Here is a 15,153-nt window from a genome sequence, read left to right as displayed (position 1 = left end):
TAATTGAATTCTCAGACAAGCTTTGCTTTACCATACAATACGACGTGTTCATTGGCTGCCCTCCAGGCCTTTAATAACATGGATGAATGGAATCTATCAAACCATATCATGAGGTCGTAATAGGATATCCAGACATTTGTGCTATTTTATCAAACAAGCCAAATTAAAAGGTACATTTGAACCCAAACGTTTTTCTTAGAGAGCTTTCGAAACTCAGTGTTCAGTGGTTATTTTCAATATTTTGCTTTTGGAGACAGTGGTAAATTTGGACGTCTGACGTACAGTCAGATATCTTGGCTCAGGCCCTGCTGTGTGGTGTTTCTTTGCTCTCTATTAATGTGGGTGTCCTTGTGATATTTCTGCAGTTGTTTTATTGTTGTTGTTTTGTTTTATGATGCCTGCAGCTGGCTAGTGACCAGTTCAGGATGTAGTTTGCCCCTTGTCAACTGGGATGGGCTCCAGCACCCCCCCGATGCTGAACAGGCCAAGCAGTGTTGAGAATGAATGGATGAATGTTTTGTTTTATTTATCAAGTCCAGTTGCTCCAGTATCCAGGTTGTCAGTTATTTTCTTGTTTCAGACTGGAACAGGCCCCTGCTGCTGACCAACAATGAACTCATGAATTTAAAACTGATTTGTGAGAATGCTATAACAGCAGTCATTGGAAAAACATTTATAATTTGAAGTGTTTGCTGTGCTTAACGATTTTGTTCTGCTTAACTGTGCACCCTGGCTACCGATCTCCGTACCCCCCTGGACAGCCTCGCTTCACAAAGAAAGTTGCACTTCACAGACAATACCAGAAGACCCACTTGAAATATGGATTAACAGGGACAGGAGATTTCCACTCATGAAGCCCAGTATGCGGTGATGGGCTCTCCAATGAGTCAATGACGCTGTCAAAATTGATTTGTCAACACATGTAAGTGCCTTGAGAGTCTCATACTTGGTGGCAAATCTCATTGCTAAAGCCAAAAGATCTTTTAATCTCGATGAAGAAAAAAAAAATTGTTTATTGTTGTCACATTTTCAGTTCTCCCCCCCAAGTCGAACTACTGATGACCAGTACCGACAGTTCAGCACTAAAAAGTTGTATTATTATATATCTAAATAAAACAGACATTATTATTATTATTATTATTGTAATGGGATAATTCATATCTTGTATTGGATCCAATTGTACAAATAATGTGGTCAGTTTGAGAACACTCGTTTGATCTGAGGTAATGAATATCTTCCCTTCAGTCCTTCCAGTCTCTGTGGAGAAATCCTAAAGAAACATTGACTCATCTCAAGGTCAAACCACCTCCACAAATACTGTGATGACTCTCATCACTTGGGATGAATCAGCAAGTGGCAAGAAGGGATGTCGATAATCCAAAACGTTAATTGGTCTGGAATCTATAAATACACATTTGATCTGCACCTCCATTACATTGCATTGCATCAAAGTTACGTAAGTACTTCTGATTTAACATCCAGCTTGTTCTAGAAGTATTTCAAATTTATGACTATGCATTTATCCACTGTTCCGGTATATGTATACAAATCTGCACGTCCCGTCACTCATTGCAAATTGGATGCCACATCCAACTTTGGCCCTATTTGTCGAATTGTCCCGACAGTCTGTGCTGAGCAGTTGATGACTCAGCGAGATGACTGAATGAAGGGACCTTTGCAGCTCCACACATTATTCACACAAGTATACAAAAGGTCTCCTATACCTTTCATAAGTGCTGCCTGTTATTTCATGTGAGCAGCCAGTCTACACAGTTCATCGTCTCTACCAATATCACAAATTGTTGGCAAGACTTATCTTTGTACGTATTGTGGGTTGCTTGTGCTGCTGAACAATGTTCTTTTACCTGCAATATCATATTTATCTAAGTATTTCCCGTCATCAGGTGTGCCGGTATCATGGAATGAAAAATACCCCCGGTCTGTCGGAACGCCCAGCAAGACGCAACGCGGTTTCCCTAATTCACAAGCATGGTAAATGAGACTTTCATGTTATATGGTTTGGATCATCTGCTAGTTATTTCCCTCTCCGTACTGTCTTCCTTTCTGCCATTCTGTTCCAAGTTGGTTTGTTTGCTTTCTTGACTCTTTATATCAACAATAATCATGTATCATTTTCATGAGGCAAGTCAAGAGTTGCAGTATACTCAATGAGGATTCACAGACTTTACTGCCATGATTAGTAGTTTAATCAATACGGTGTGGTCGGAACTAAGTGCCATTAGAAGCTATAGTGTTAACAAATTGGAATAGCGCTTAGTTGTTTAACAGACATGTTGTAGAAAAGTCAAGCAGATTCACTTTCAGATTATTAAAAAAAAAACTTGAACTTTTAAGTACTCGGCCGGGGCACTCCATGCAATATGATTTATTGTTTTCGCATATTAGATGAAATTCAGATCCTTGGATGAAATCCTATTGTATTTAGAAGTTTTTGTTACACAGACAAATGTATCAAATATTCACATTACATTGAACAAGCAAACAATTGACATTTTTTTCTGTACAAGAAAAAATAAATAAAAGTTGAAAGCATTTTACAGACATTTTTCATGACAAATATGCAAAAAGGCAACAGCAATAAGTTGCGCTATTGTAGGAATTGTTTAATTGTTAAATTTACAAATACTATGTACATTACGGAGGATATAGGAATAGCAATCCAGTTGTCTGTTTTTTGTCGTACGGTGTCTGTTTGACACCATTTGTACGTTGACTAAAATGAAAAGTGAACAGATGTCTCATATCAGAATAGTCATGGAAATACTCTACACAAGTTAATTAGTTTTTCTTCAATGTTTGGAGCGTTGACACTGTCGTCGTTCATTGAGTTGTTGAAGAGGAAAGTGTCGTTAAGACTATAAATGCGTTTGCCTCACTCCTCTACTGTAATATTGTAGACAGGATATTGATTTGACCTAAGAGTTGCACTCATTTGCAAATATCTGTTCTGCTTGAGAGCGATAGACTCACTTGGCCCTCTTCGCACAACGATGAATACAAATGAGTGTTCTTTTATCTATCAAATAATCAGGCTTGCCTACTCAAATGCACGCAGCCGCTGATGCCCTTGATATCTGTGCGTGTATGCGTGTGTGTGTGCGTGTGTGTGCGTGTGCGTGCGTACGTGCGTGTTGTGGGGGCAAATAAAAGAGTGACAGAAAAGGCCAACTTTCAAGCCTCTTGCAGTTTATAAAATGTAATTTTCTAAGATCGGGACCATTGTTTGTCATATCACTTCAAAACAAACTGAACAATCGGTTGCTGGATTGCGGAAGTGGGCACGTCACTTAGTTTTGCTGGTTCGTCATTTGTCCGTCATCGACTATTTGTCGTCACTGCAAGCCGATCCAGTTTATTATCCTCACAAGTGTCTTGGGCATGCTGGAGCGTATCCCAGCAGGTTGTTTTGTAAAATTACAACAACAAAAAAAACAACCTGGATTTGAACACCCATTCTCAGAAGTGTAAAATATGGTGCTAAAGAGATGGATAGAACAGAACACTGAAGTTTGTATTCAAAGGTAAAGGGCTTTGTGAAAGGCATTGACTCATAGGAGCTTTGTGATAAAGCCAGCGGTGGCCTCTCTACATCAGCAGTGATTTATGGTTTGTTTGCATGAGAGCGAGAAGGTTAGCCTTTGATACGCTTGCACAATTGTGGCGCCAGGTGCTCTTGACTCAAATTGATTCTCTTATTTGTCTACTTGGCAAAACGCACTTGCTCAACCTTAGAGTTCAATTTAAATTTGAATCACGGCAGCAGGAAAGTAGGCATCTCTCCATTACTAATATTGTTTGTCAATTTTCAATCAAGGGCAATATTCCGATGTCCTCTCATATTCCAAATGCACATGTGTTACTACGTGGGATGCAAATTGCCCATTGGTAAATATGAATGTGAATACTTGTGTGTATATGCCTTACCAGTCCAGTGTGTATGTTGCCTCCCATCCAAAGTCAATTGGAGAGCCTGCAGCTCACTGTTGACCTTAATTGGGAAAAGCAGCATAAAAATGCATAGATGGAGGAATACTTTATTTCCCATCAAATCTTATATACGGGCGGACGGATCTTCAGATTTAAATCAGTAAATAGTAAAAGGCACTTATATAGTCCTTTTTTACGACCAATGGTGCCGAAAGTGCTTTACAATGTCTCACCCATTCACATGGTTTGGGGTTTGATTTGAAAGGCTTGCAGGGTAGGTTAATTGGACACTCTAAATTGTCCTTTGGTCTGATTATAGGTCTGAATGTTTCTACGTGTGCCTTGCGATTGGCTGGTAACCAGTTCATTATTTTTCCTTCACATAATACATACCTTTAAAAAACACATTGTGTCACTTACCATTGACTGAGAATGACACACAACCAATTACGGGTCAGCTTGAAAACATCACATGACCAAACCCCAAAAAAATGTTGGTGTTGTAAGATAATTTATCAACTAAAATGTCCCAACTTATTTAAAAGAATATCTTGGTGAGTCACAATGAAGCATGTGTCATTCATTCAAAATTAGTTTCTCAACTCATTTCTGAAAGTGAAATGAACATCAAATAACATTTCATAACCGTGATACATCTCATAAAAGTGCATTTGTCGTCATGGTGACAACTTTGAACGTGTTTCTTTTCTGAATGGACTGCCATTTACCAAAATGGTTCCACTTTGTGCCTTCATTGACTCAAGAGGAAGTCATAAGTGGCGTTTCAAAGCCAAGAGAGCATCAAATGAGGGCACATCTATGAGGAAAGTGTCATGTTTTTTTATGGCAAACCTACTTTCTCCTTCTTGCCAAATGAGGCAAGAGATAGAATGATGTCCATCATCTTCATCCTGTCTTGGCAATGTGCCTGTCTAAGCCAACCCCCATACACCAAATATCCCCCAGCATCCTGTGAAGAGGGAATGTACACCTGATTGATGGAGACCTGAAACACGCACACTCCAGTCATTCTTTTTGAAAGCGCTATCTCTGGTGAGAGACACCTCATAATTTATTCAGCTGTAAAGATGCTGTGCTATCCCAAAAGGCCTCATGACTCACAGAAAATATAGCGTTTTCCTTGTTGCTCTTTTTTTTCCCTCTTCCCCTTTAGGCATTCTCGAGAATAAGATTGAATGGCTTTCTTTTTACAGTTGCTTTTTGGAGAAGGCCTAACTGAGTCAGTAATGGCACTCAGCAATGTTGTGGATGAAGCTCTGCTCTTTGACCTGATGAGGAAAGCAACTGCAAATGTTCTGAGTAAAGTGGAGAGTATTTTTTTGTGAAAAGAAGTGTTTCCACAACAATATAGTGGAAATTACCAAAGGCCTTTTTTTTCTCTATTTGTAAATAAAAAAATAAGTTAGGAAAAATACTGATCTCCATCCACTTGCAAAGTATGTCATGCAGGAGATCTAATCAGAATTCTGCATAGGAAGCATCTTAAGTGAGTATAGTCTGTCCAAGCCACGGGTTAGCCATCTACAGTATTTCCTGGCTGCGGTTCAACATAAATGAACACAGAATGGGGAAGTCAAGTTGCTCAACCTACATGACACCTGAGGCATTATTAAAGCTTGGAAAGAGCAGAGGAGAGACCCATGCATTTATTTGGCTTTTGTGGGCTAACAGTTGAAGCCTTTGAAACAGGAACCAGATGATTGTCGGAAACTCTGTGGAATTTATAATGTGAAAAGAAAATGAGCTTATGAGTTAAGAATGTTTGATTCATGAAGCCATTTGCCTCCCTCACCTCACTCACCACGTTCCGCCTGAGTCACACATTAGGATATGTCAATTTGTTTTCTCCTCCTTGCGTTTTGGGCCTGGGTTAGATGAGATTGAAGACCTCTTTTGCACTTCCTTGCCTGCTGCAGACTTGCCTAATTGACATCCACATCTCTGCTGTCTTCAAGGTTATTCTCAACTCTACCTCAGCATACGGCAAATATGCTTTGTCTCAAGCGTTTTATTTCTGAGTTATCCCATTCAAGACCCTTTGTCCTCCTCAGCCTTGCTCCATTATCAACTATCTCATTCGTCATCTGCCTTCCTCCTTCACTTGGACAGTTTCGAACAAATATATCAATCTGTCCATGGTGCAGAGTCTGCATCCCAGAATTGTTTTTATTTTATTTTTTATTTCAATTTTTTTTAGCTAATTTAGTCATATCCAGGTGTCAATTTAATAATACTCAGGTTAGAATTGCTAAGCCAGCTAATAAAGCTTTTATGACGGAGCCTGTTTGAAGGTAGGATGAATTAATTTAAACACAATGTCAATGAAAACTTCCAAACTTGTTTTGACATTACAACAAAGTGGAAGTATACCAGTTTCATAGATGGATTGCGATTGAACTCCACTGTATAAATAGCTTTTAACTATTTAACTCATGTCAGGGTGAATGGTAATGCGTTGCCTTTTAATGAGAGGGTCCTCGGGGACATTTGTGTAATTTTTATGAGAGAATTCTCAAAGCCAAAGTTTGCTTTCAAGCCTTCTCTCTACATTTTCAGGTGTATGCTCTTCAAAAAGAAGTCATTCGATGTAACGTTCAGATGCAATTCCAATTGTCGGATCATAAAACATGACCTTCATGTTGTTCTTTTTTTAGTCAGCCCCCTGAAACAGAAATACTGCATATTATGATTTGACATTTATTTATTTTATTAAATGACATTTAATGATGAAAAGAAGGTGGAAACATTTCACAATGAAAACTGTTGAGAAGATCACTTGAAGACTTGCACAATGCAAGAGCTAAGACAAGAGCAGGCAAAATTCTTTCCAACCCTCGACATTCTGGTCATAACCACTACTAGCGCCTTCCCTCAGGTAAATGCTATTGAACTACATACGTACACAAAAACCAGCAGACATTCCAATCCTGTCTTTCCTCTTTCTCAGAAAATCCAGAAAATTGACAGCCTGCAATATTTGCTTCTCACATATTTTTTTCAATATTTAAGAAAAAAAACGGGTTTTTTGGGGGGGGGGAGAGCTAACCCATATCAAAGTTTTATCAGTGTTTTCAGATTTTTTATCAAAAATACGTTCAATAGGTGATAATATATGCGATTATATGCAGCTTTTTGCTCAATGCAGGCTGGGCCAGTTCATATCCCACGTCCCACTGGCGTCTCACTGTATTCTATAGTTTTGAGTTGTAATGTCACCAATGGATGGCTTAGATGTGCTAATACTGCCCTGTTCTACAACCCCTGACAAAATCACCTGTTTCGGAGGATGTTCATTCAGATGTTTCATTTTGTAGTAAAAAAAAGAAAAAAAAGCAGATCACAGACATGACACAAAACAAAGCCATGTCAAGTGACAACTTTCTGGCTTCAAGAGACATTAAATGAAAGCAAGGAAAACTAATGTGGTTGTCAGTACTGTTACATTTTTAGACCAAATCTGAAAAGGAGATTCCCACATCTGTGGTGCCTTCTGAAGGATTCTTATTTTCCCCCAGATGTGTTTTTTTCCTTGCCCTCCTGAGAGTTAATACCAGGGGATGTCATACACATTATAAACTGTGTGAATGTGAAGCCCTTTGAGACTTTTTTGTGATTAAGGGGTTTATAAATAAATTTGATGTGACTTGACTTGGCAGCTAAACAGCATTTTATAGGCAAAAGGGTGGAATGCATTATAGTGGAGGTGTGATGCTGAATGTCATTTATGTAACAATTAGAATTAATCTTAAATTTACCGTTGTTTTGATTGAGGAAGTATGTTGAGAATGAAAGAAAATCACAAAACAGAGCCACAGGTTATGAAAAAAAAATGTAGGCGAAAAAGCCAATTAAATAACTAATGCCATGAAAAACTGCTACTTTTAATGAGGATTATGGCCACGCCCTCCCCCCCTCTCTTCATGTTTTGGTGTGTCACAAGAAGGAATCATCACAATTCGTCCGTTCAAAATCATTGTAAATACATTGTAAATAATGTCAAAATAATGGGGATCACCAAGCCCCTTATTGTATGTCGACCTCTCTACTAAAACCACGTCACAACATTCCAAAACAATTAGTCCTTTCATGGCTGACTTAAAATCACAAGAAAAGAGAAGCATATGTGCAGCTAAGGTGCCATTTCTGTCACGTCTGTCTCTTCTCTTTCATAAGTCACCAAGATACTCAACCATAACGCGTTTTGAGGGGCTTTTTGTAAGCTAAATTGTTAATAGGTGCTTTATATATTCACTTTAAATCTGTAAGGGTTAATTTGACATACAATTCCCCCTGAAGTGACTTTTTTTCTCTGCCGCCTATCCAAAAAGGAGGCATTTCAAGCGGCCACACTCTGAGTATTAGTTTGACCCGTATCTACAGTGTCCTCCTCCTCCTCAGTGAAAGCTCTTTGATTAAGATTGACCATTTTCAGCAGCATCCACCATGTTAAATCTGCTGTAAAGACAGATAAGGAGGGGTGAAGGCTGCCTGTCAGAGCGAGAGATGATCCAAAATATCATAAAATGAAATACCCCTTGTGACTTCTCAAAAGTGGTGGGAAAAAAACAAATTGATGCCTCTAAACCTGAGTAAAACGAAAGGTGTTTATAGCCAGAGGAGAGCAATCAATCTGTCATTTGTCAGATGATGGAGCATTACAGTCACACATTCACATACCTCATCCTACAGTTCACCTTGGCACTTGATCCGCTAATGCTTCAAAGGAGAATAACGCCAAGGACACGAACAAGAACGATAACATGAGAGGGGAACTGTGGCTGCACAACAGGCCCCTTCCGCTCCCTGCTGAAGTATTTTTTACTTTAAGAAAGCCTGCCGGTTCATGAAGTTATTCTGGCATTAACCAATTTGTTAGATAGATAAAGGCCAAGAAAGCTTTCTGACCATTGACCTACGACTGTTTATATCAGAACCTTCTTTTCTTCATCACAGTCAGATAACAACTCGGTTGACCCAACCATCTACCATAATAATAATAATAATAATAAATGAATGAATGAAATTAAAATAAAATAAAGAATTACAGAGACAAAACTCAAAGCTTCAATGACACATTTTTATGGAATAATGAGAGAACATTAACCATTAAAGATTTACCAAAGTGATGATAAGGCAAAGGTTTGGAGTTAAAAAAAATTTACCTGCTTATAGTTCCAAACATGGAAGCCATCTGTGAAACTCACTGGAGGTATGTCATGATTTGGCTTACATGGTTTACTGGAGCGTATGTCAGCATACGTCTGGCGTACACCCCGAACTGCCAAGTGCAGGGCGTATATAGACAAACACTCATAAATTCAGGATAATTTCTCAAATAAAATTAGGTTAAAGAAGGTCCTTAGTGGTTTTAGTTTGAAGTTGAGCTCCAGACAGTAGTGCTTTGAAATAGCCTTGGGTGTCCTTTAAAGTCTGGTACTGATCCCAAATGCCATCTGTTCAGTGGATTCATTTCTAAATTCTGCTTAGGTTGAAACTCATTAGAAATGTATCTAAAGTTGATGAAGCCTCAGGGAATGAGTAGCTTGCGGGTTTGAAAAAGTGAACAAACAATCTTGTCTTTTCTTTGACAATGCTGAAAGTCATCATCATCACTAAAACTGAGGACATATGAAATAATCTGTCAGTTCAAAGGCAAAATGAAAACAACCTAATCCTTAAACCCTCTACTCTCAGCAAACAATTTCCCAAATGCCCTTGATGGGTCAAAAAATACGTTAGAATTTCTGTTTTGACGTGACAGTCTTGGCTTCCATGTGAACTCAATCACTTCAGGAGCTTATGAAAGTGTACTTCCTAAATTACATGCGTGATTACAAGCAATTGCCACCCCGTTGACCTTTTGAATGTGTAATCACGGTTTGTATGAATCTATTCTCTACAGCTCTGCACACTTGGCCACTGGGAGATATATCAATGCAAAAGAACAAATGAGCCTGTTATACCAGTCCAGAATCCTTTAAATCTGAGAGGTATGGGGTTGTCTGGAAAATCAAAGATTACTGATTCAACACCGGCATCCTTGAGCACCCAAAGGACAAGAGCAAATACTCTTGATGCTCCGTCATCATTGTTTTATAGTGCATGTGTGTGTGTGTGTGTGTGTGTGTGTGTGTGTGTGCGCGCGTGTATAAGCTCTTTGAGACTTTACTTTGAATGTGGAGAATGGACAAGCGACAGCTCAGGCTGACTTTAAATGTGACTGCATTATGTTGGTACAAACTCCAGCAAACCCTGTTCTCACAGGAAGAGGGCTGCTCATAGATAATGTATTTTTAAGTTGTTGTTTTTTTTTTAATTTTTGAAAATGACATGCCCAAGCAATAATTTTGAGTAACATATAGGATTTATGTAGCAAAGTACTATATAGTTGAGAATGGACATATTAAATTGGTGCTTGAAGTCAACGCAAAGCCAAATCAGTTAACAAACATGCAGAACAACGAGTTGGACAGGAATACAGAGCAGAACTCTAAAGGTCAAACACAATTTTCTCCAGAACACTGGTCTCTGACCTTTTGCAGCAACATTCCCAATGGGAAAAGTGGAAGTAAAAAAGATCCAACTCAATTTGTGGCCAACTCTGTTGTATGAGCTTGACCTTAGACCTGGTTCCTCTGTATATTTATTTATGTATCACACAGTGTATGAGATGGAATAGAAATTCTACTCAAACAATGAGTGTTTTAGTTGTGTGTGTAGTGGTTCTCCTGAGTGTTGCTGTTTCATACTGTATCTAGGCTTGTGTATCATCATAAAAAGCCACGCAGAGAGATGTTGAACGTTAGGGTTTAGAGCAGCCCATAATTCTTGAAACCACAGTGACACATCATGAGGAGTAGGAGGTAGAAGAGAGAGCTCATCTAGGCTGCCAGCCAACATCCCCAAGGCAACATTGAACGCTGATGGACTCAATAAGCTGGGACTTGGGGCTCAACACCCCACTGACGGAGTTCCACTGCTTTGGAGGAAAAATAAACCTTGCTGACACCATCCAAATCCATTCTGCTTCACAAATTTGTGGTGTAAACCAGGTTGACTTAAAGTGCGGATGACGTACCCTAAATGTGTATAAGTCACAATGCGTCGTAATCCATCACCAATCTAAAATAGTGCAGTAGAAATATCATTTTTAAGGTAAATATTGGTTTTAAAAAACATTCAGGAAATAGATAAAAGACAATTATATGAAAAACTGTTAGTACAACACAAAGTGACACATAATGTGTCTGGCAATGTACACTTTACACATAGATGAAGTGAAGATGTTAATTAAGTGATATGACATCCTCCATGAGTAAAAACACAATTCATTACGGTGGTTGCTTTTTTTCTACACAATCTGGAGGACAGCAGGACTTGTCAGGTAATGAAAACTGAACTTGGCTTAGCCGTACTGTGGCCAAAGTGAGCCGAGACTCATTTGCATGAGACAAAACAAGCAGTTCAACAAGACATAAAAAGTGGATGTTAAGTGTGCTCTTATTCTTTATTCTTTGTGTGTTTTGACAGAAAAATAGGGATGCTTTGCAAAGCCTTCACTGCAGCCACCTACACTTTTTACTGCCTCCAGTTTTGTAATCTGTAAGTGAAAACCACTTAATTATGATGAGAGGACTAGCTGAGAAAACATGTTCAATCTAAATTAGTGTTTGGGAGTTAATAAAGCATTTAAAAATTATGCCATACTTGAACGTATTCTAATCTAAAAAAATAAATAATGTATAATTATCGCATCATCTAATCTTATGCTTGTCTACTGAGTCAACATTTTTCCTTTTGTATACATGTTGGGTCACATGTGAAAATGTGAAATGATTTATCTTGGTCTCATTTTCTTATATCATAGCCACAACTGTAAATTTATTTTCCAGGTTTTATTAGGATCCAGGTAAATGATTGTTTTGTTTCAAATATGTTGTGGTGCTGTTCATCATAGGACAAATACATCTGGTCCCAACTATATATTGGACTTAATCATGAATTTACCCTCTCCACGGAAGGGAGAGACTTTAATCAGCCAAAGAAAATGTCTCTGGATCTCTAGGGGTCCAATGAAAAGGAATGTGTGAAGGCAAGGGTGAATGGGTAGGTCAGGGTCAGGCTTTCAGTCAGTGACAGTGATGGGCCTTTTTCCATTTACTAGGTTGGATTCAATAGAGGTAATTTTTGACTGGAATGTCCTGCCACAGCCTCTAACGCACTGTCACCCAAACTGAGAGATAATGAAGAAAACCAATAGGTGATGGTGATTGATTCAAAATAAACACGAGTGATAATCATTACCAAGCTGTACTGCCTACACCCACCGGCTGCTTACCCCACACTGAAGTGGGTGCACTCACTCTGCCTATGTGTAATTTATGACTAAAGTGTCACTTTAAAAATGATTCGCCATGGATGAGGGAGTCCATTTCATAAGAAAAATAGAAATATTCATCCCTGTAAAGAAAAACAAAATTCCTCTAGGGTTCTGCGCGCTTTTCTCGACAAGTTGATTGATCTGAGGGATGCCGTAAAAGCTATGAGCAGTGTTGCATTCAAATGGCTGTGAATGACAGATGAAATGAATAGAATATTTTTAGGCCACTATTATTGCACAGAATTGGAATGCATTATACAAAGGCATTGTTTGACAGTTGGGACGTTCATGTGCTTGTGTGCACGGCAATATTGCCCCCACAATTGGAACTAAAACTGTAATGCAGCTCTCAGACTAGTTTTGTTCTTTTTCCTCTTATGCAGTTCAAATAAATGTCAGTTACAGTTATCAAGTCAGGGTTCATCTGTTTTTGTTTTTTCTGTTGTCATGTTGTGATAAAACTACAGAATGCCATCCAAACTGTGCTGTTGGCTGTATTGTATTTATATCCTGCAAGGTCACAGGACCCAATTTTTTTCTGGATTTGTTGAAAGTTGACAAATGTTTTATTTGCAAAAGATTATTACATATTCATTCACTGGATTGTTGAGACACTTGCAAAAAAAAAATTAAAAAACAGTAGCATTATGTATTCAAGTAAATACATTTATTTCAACCTCGAACAGTAAAAACTTAGTTATCTAAGTGGTTACCAAGGCAACACAGCAGCAAAGAAATGTAATGATTAATAATGAATATCTGGATATCTGGCAGATCATAGCTCAACAGCAAAGGAGTCACGGTGAAAGATTTCCTTTGCACTTCATGTGCATACGAATATATTTCTTTGCATTGTCAATGTCAGAAAACAATGCGGATGTATTGTCAATACTTCAAAAACTTTCCAAGATTATTTCTTTTTAATTTATTTTACTGGGAGAGGAGCACATCCCCGCTACAGATTTTATATCAGCAAGAGGATTGTAAAAATTGATGGTGATTGAGCTTTCCAAATTCAGAATCAGTTTTATTTAATGCATAGGTAATGCTGAAGACAGCAGTAAATTGATGCATGTCGAGTTCCAATCGAAGGGGACGTCATTTTCACCAACAATGTAAGCAATCCTCTCGAATAGTAAAGCTCCAGCAGGCCCCACTTTATATGTTTACTGAATGTATTCTACTTTATTTATTCATTCATTTCCAAGTGGCCAAGTGCTGTCACTTTGATGAATGGGAGCTGGAAGCAGCCAATTGTTTCACTCGACAGGACAAGTCTCACATGCTCTGAACTCAAATGTGCTCCTTGCCAGAGCAGCTCTGTCATTCTTGTGGTTTTTTTAGACATTTATGTCATGGAGCCATTTTTTTTCCCACGCACACACATATACCCACGTGCCCACGCACACCACACACACGCTCACACACACACAAACACACACACACACTGTGTACTATCAACCCCTTGCCCCCCGGGACTGTTAAAATTTAACAGTGGAATTGGGCATGTCCATTTCTCTGACTGCTTTGTGCCAGGTGGTGATTATGGGGTTAGCGCCAGTGTTTCAGGAGAGTGGTCAGGACCTAAGAAGTGGCTGTGACTGGCACTGTTTTTGACACTTGGCTCATAAGGTTGGTCGGTGATATTTGAAAAATAGCATTGATTGGCCCGTTGATTGTTATTTTTAGAATGTGGCTAGATTAAAGTAATTATGATTGGCTGGCGACCATTTTAGGGTGTCCCTCACCTAAGGGGTCAAAGACTGCTGGGAAAGGCTCCAGCACGCCCGCAACCCTCGTGAGGATAAGCGTTCTGGAAGATGAAGGAATGAATAAATAGATTAAAAAAACTATTTTAGAATGAGAATTATGATGTACAAGTGAAAACTGTGTCAATCAGCCTTAAAGTAAATGTGCTACTGCTGCCTGACTGTGAATAAAAATAATTGTAATATTAATATACAGTAAACAACCGACCCCCTCCCCCTTCAGAGGCTTCATATTCTCGTTTGCTGATATATTTTGTTTTGTTCATTATGAACTCAAAATTTCGCGTTTATTTTCATATGTAAATCCACTTTGAGCCACTAGGTGGTGGCATGCAATCGTGTTTAACATTAAAATTGAAAGAAGATGAGAAAACGGGTTGTTTTTCAGAATCAGACTCATTTTTGTTGAAGAGATTTGAAAGAGATTAGACAGAGGCTACTTGAATGCTTCAATCTTCTATGATTCTATTGTCACGCTCAATTTGTTTAGTTAAAGTGCACTGAAGAAATGTACCATTCTCAAGATTTATGTGACAGGAATTCAATGATGAACTGTTCCATTGGTTTTAATTTAAATAGAATGGTTATGGATTACATTTAACAAAAACGTCTGATTATGTCTTCTTATTGTTGGTTTGAATTATTTTACGAGTTAATTATATTTATCATCATCCATTGGAATATGTTTTAGTTGTTCTATTTATTCACATTTGAGTACACATAATGTGTGACAAAATATTACTTGAAATTGGTAATAAACGCATACACAACCTTAAATACAATCAAATTCTGAACCGCATTCTCTCACATTTTTATCCACCTGAATAACAAGTTTTCTCCTCACACTGCCTCTAGAATCAGGCTTATTTGTATGCATGAAATTCATAAGGGCCATTGGGAATGCAAAGCCTTCTTACCTATCTGATGTGACCGAAGAGAAGGAAAGAACACATTCTCAGTCTTTTTCAGTATTTTCCCCCTCATGTTGCCAGTGTCTTGGTTACCATGGTGAGGGGTTAGGGCCCTAGGAGTTAA

The sequence above is a fragment of the Syngnathus floridae genome, chromosome 5, assembly GCF_059516105.1.
Source record: "Syngnathus floridae isolate MCC-2025c chromosome 5, RoL_Sflo_1.0, whole genome shotgun sequence".
Lineage (NCBI taxonomy): Eukaryota > Metazoa > Chordata > Actinopteri > Syngnathiformes > Syngnathidae > Syngnathus > Syngnathus floridae.
This window is presented reverse-complemented; position numbering follows the sequence as displayed.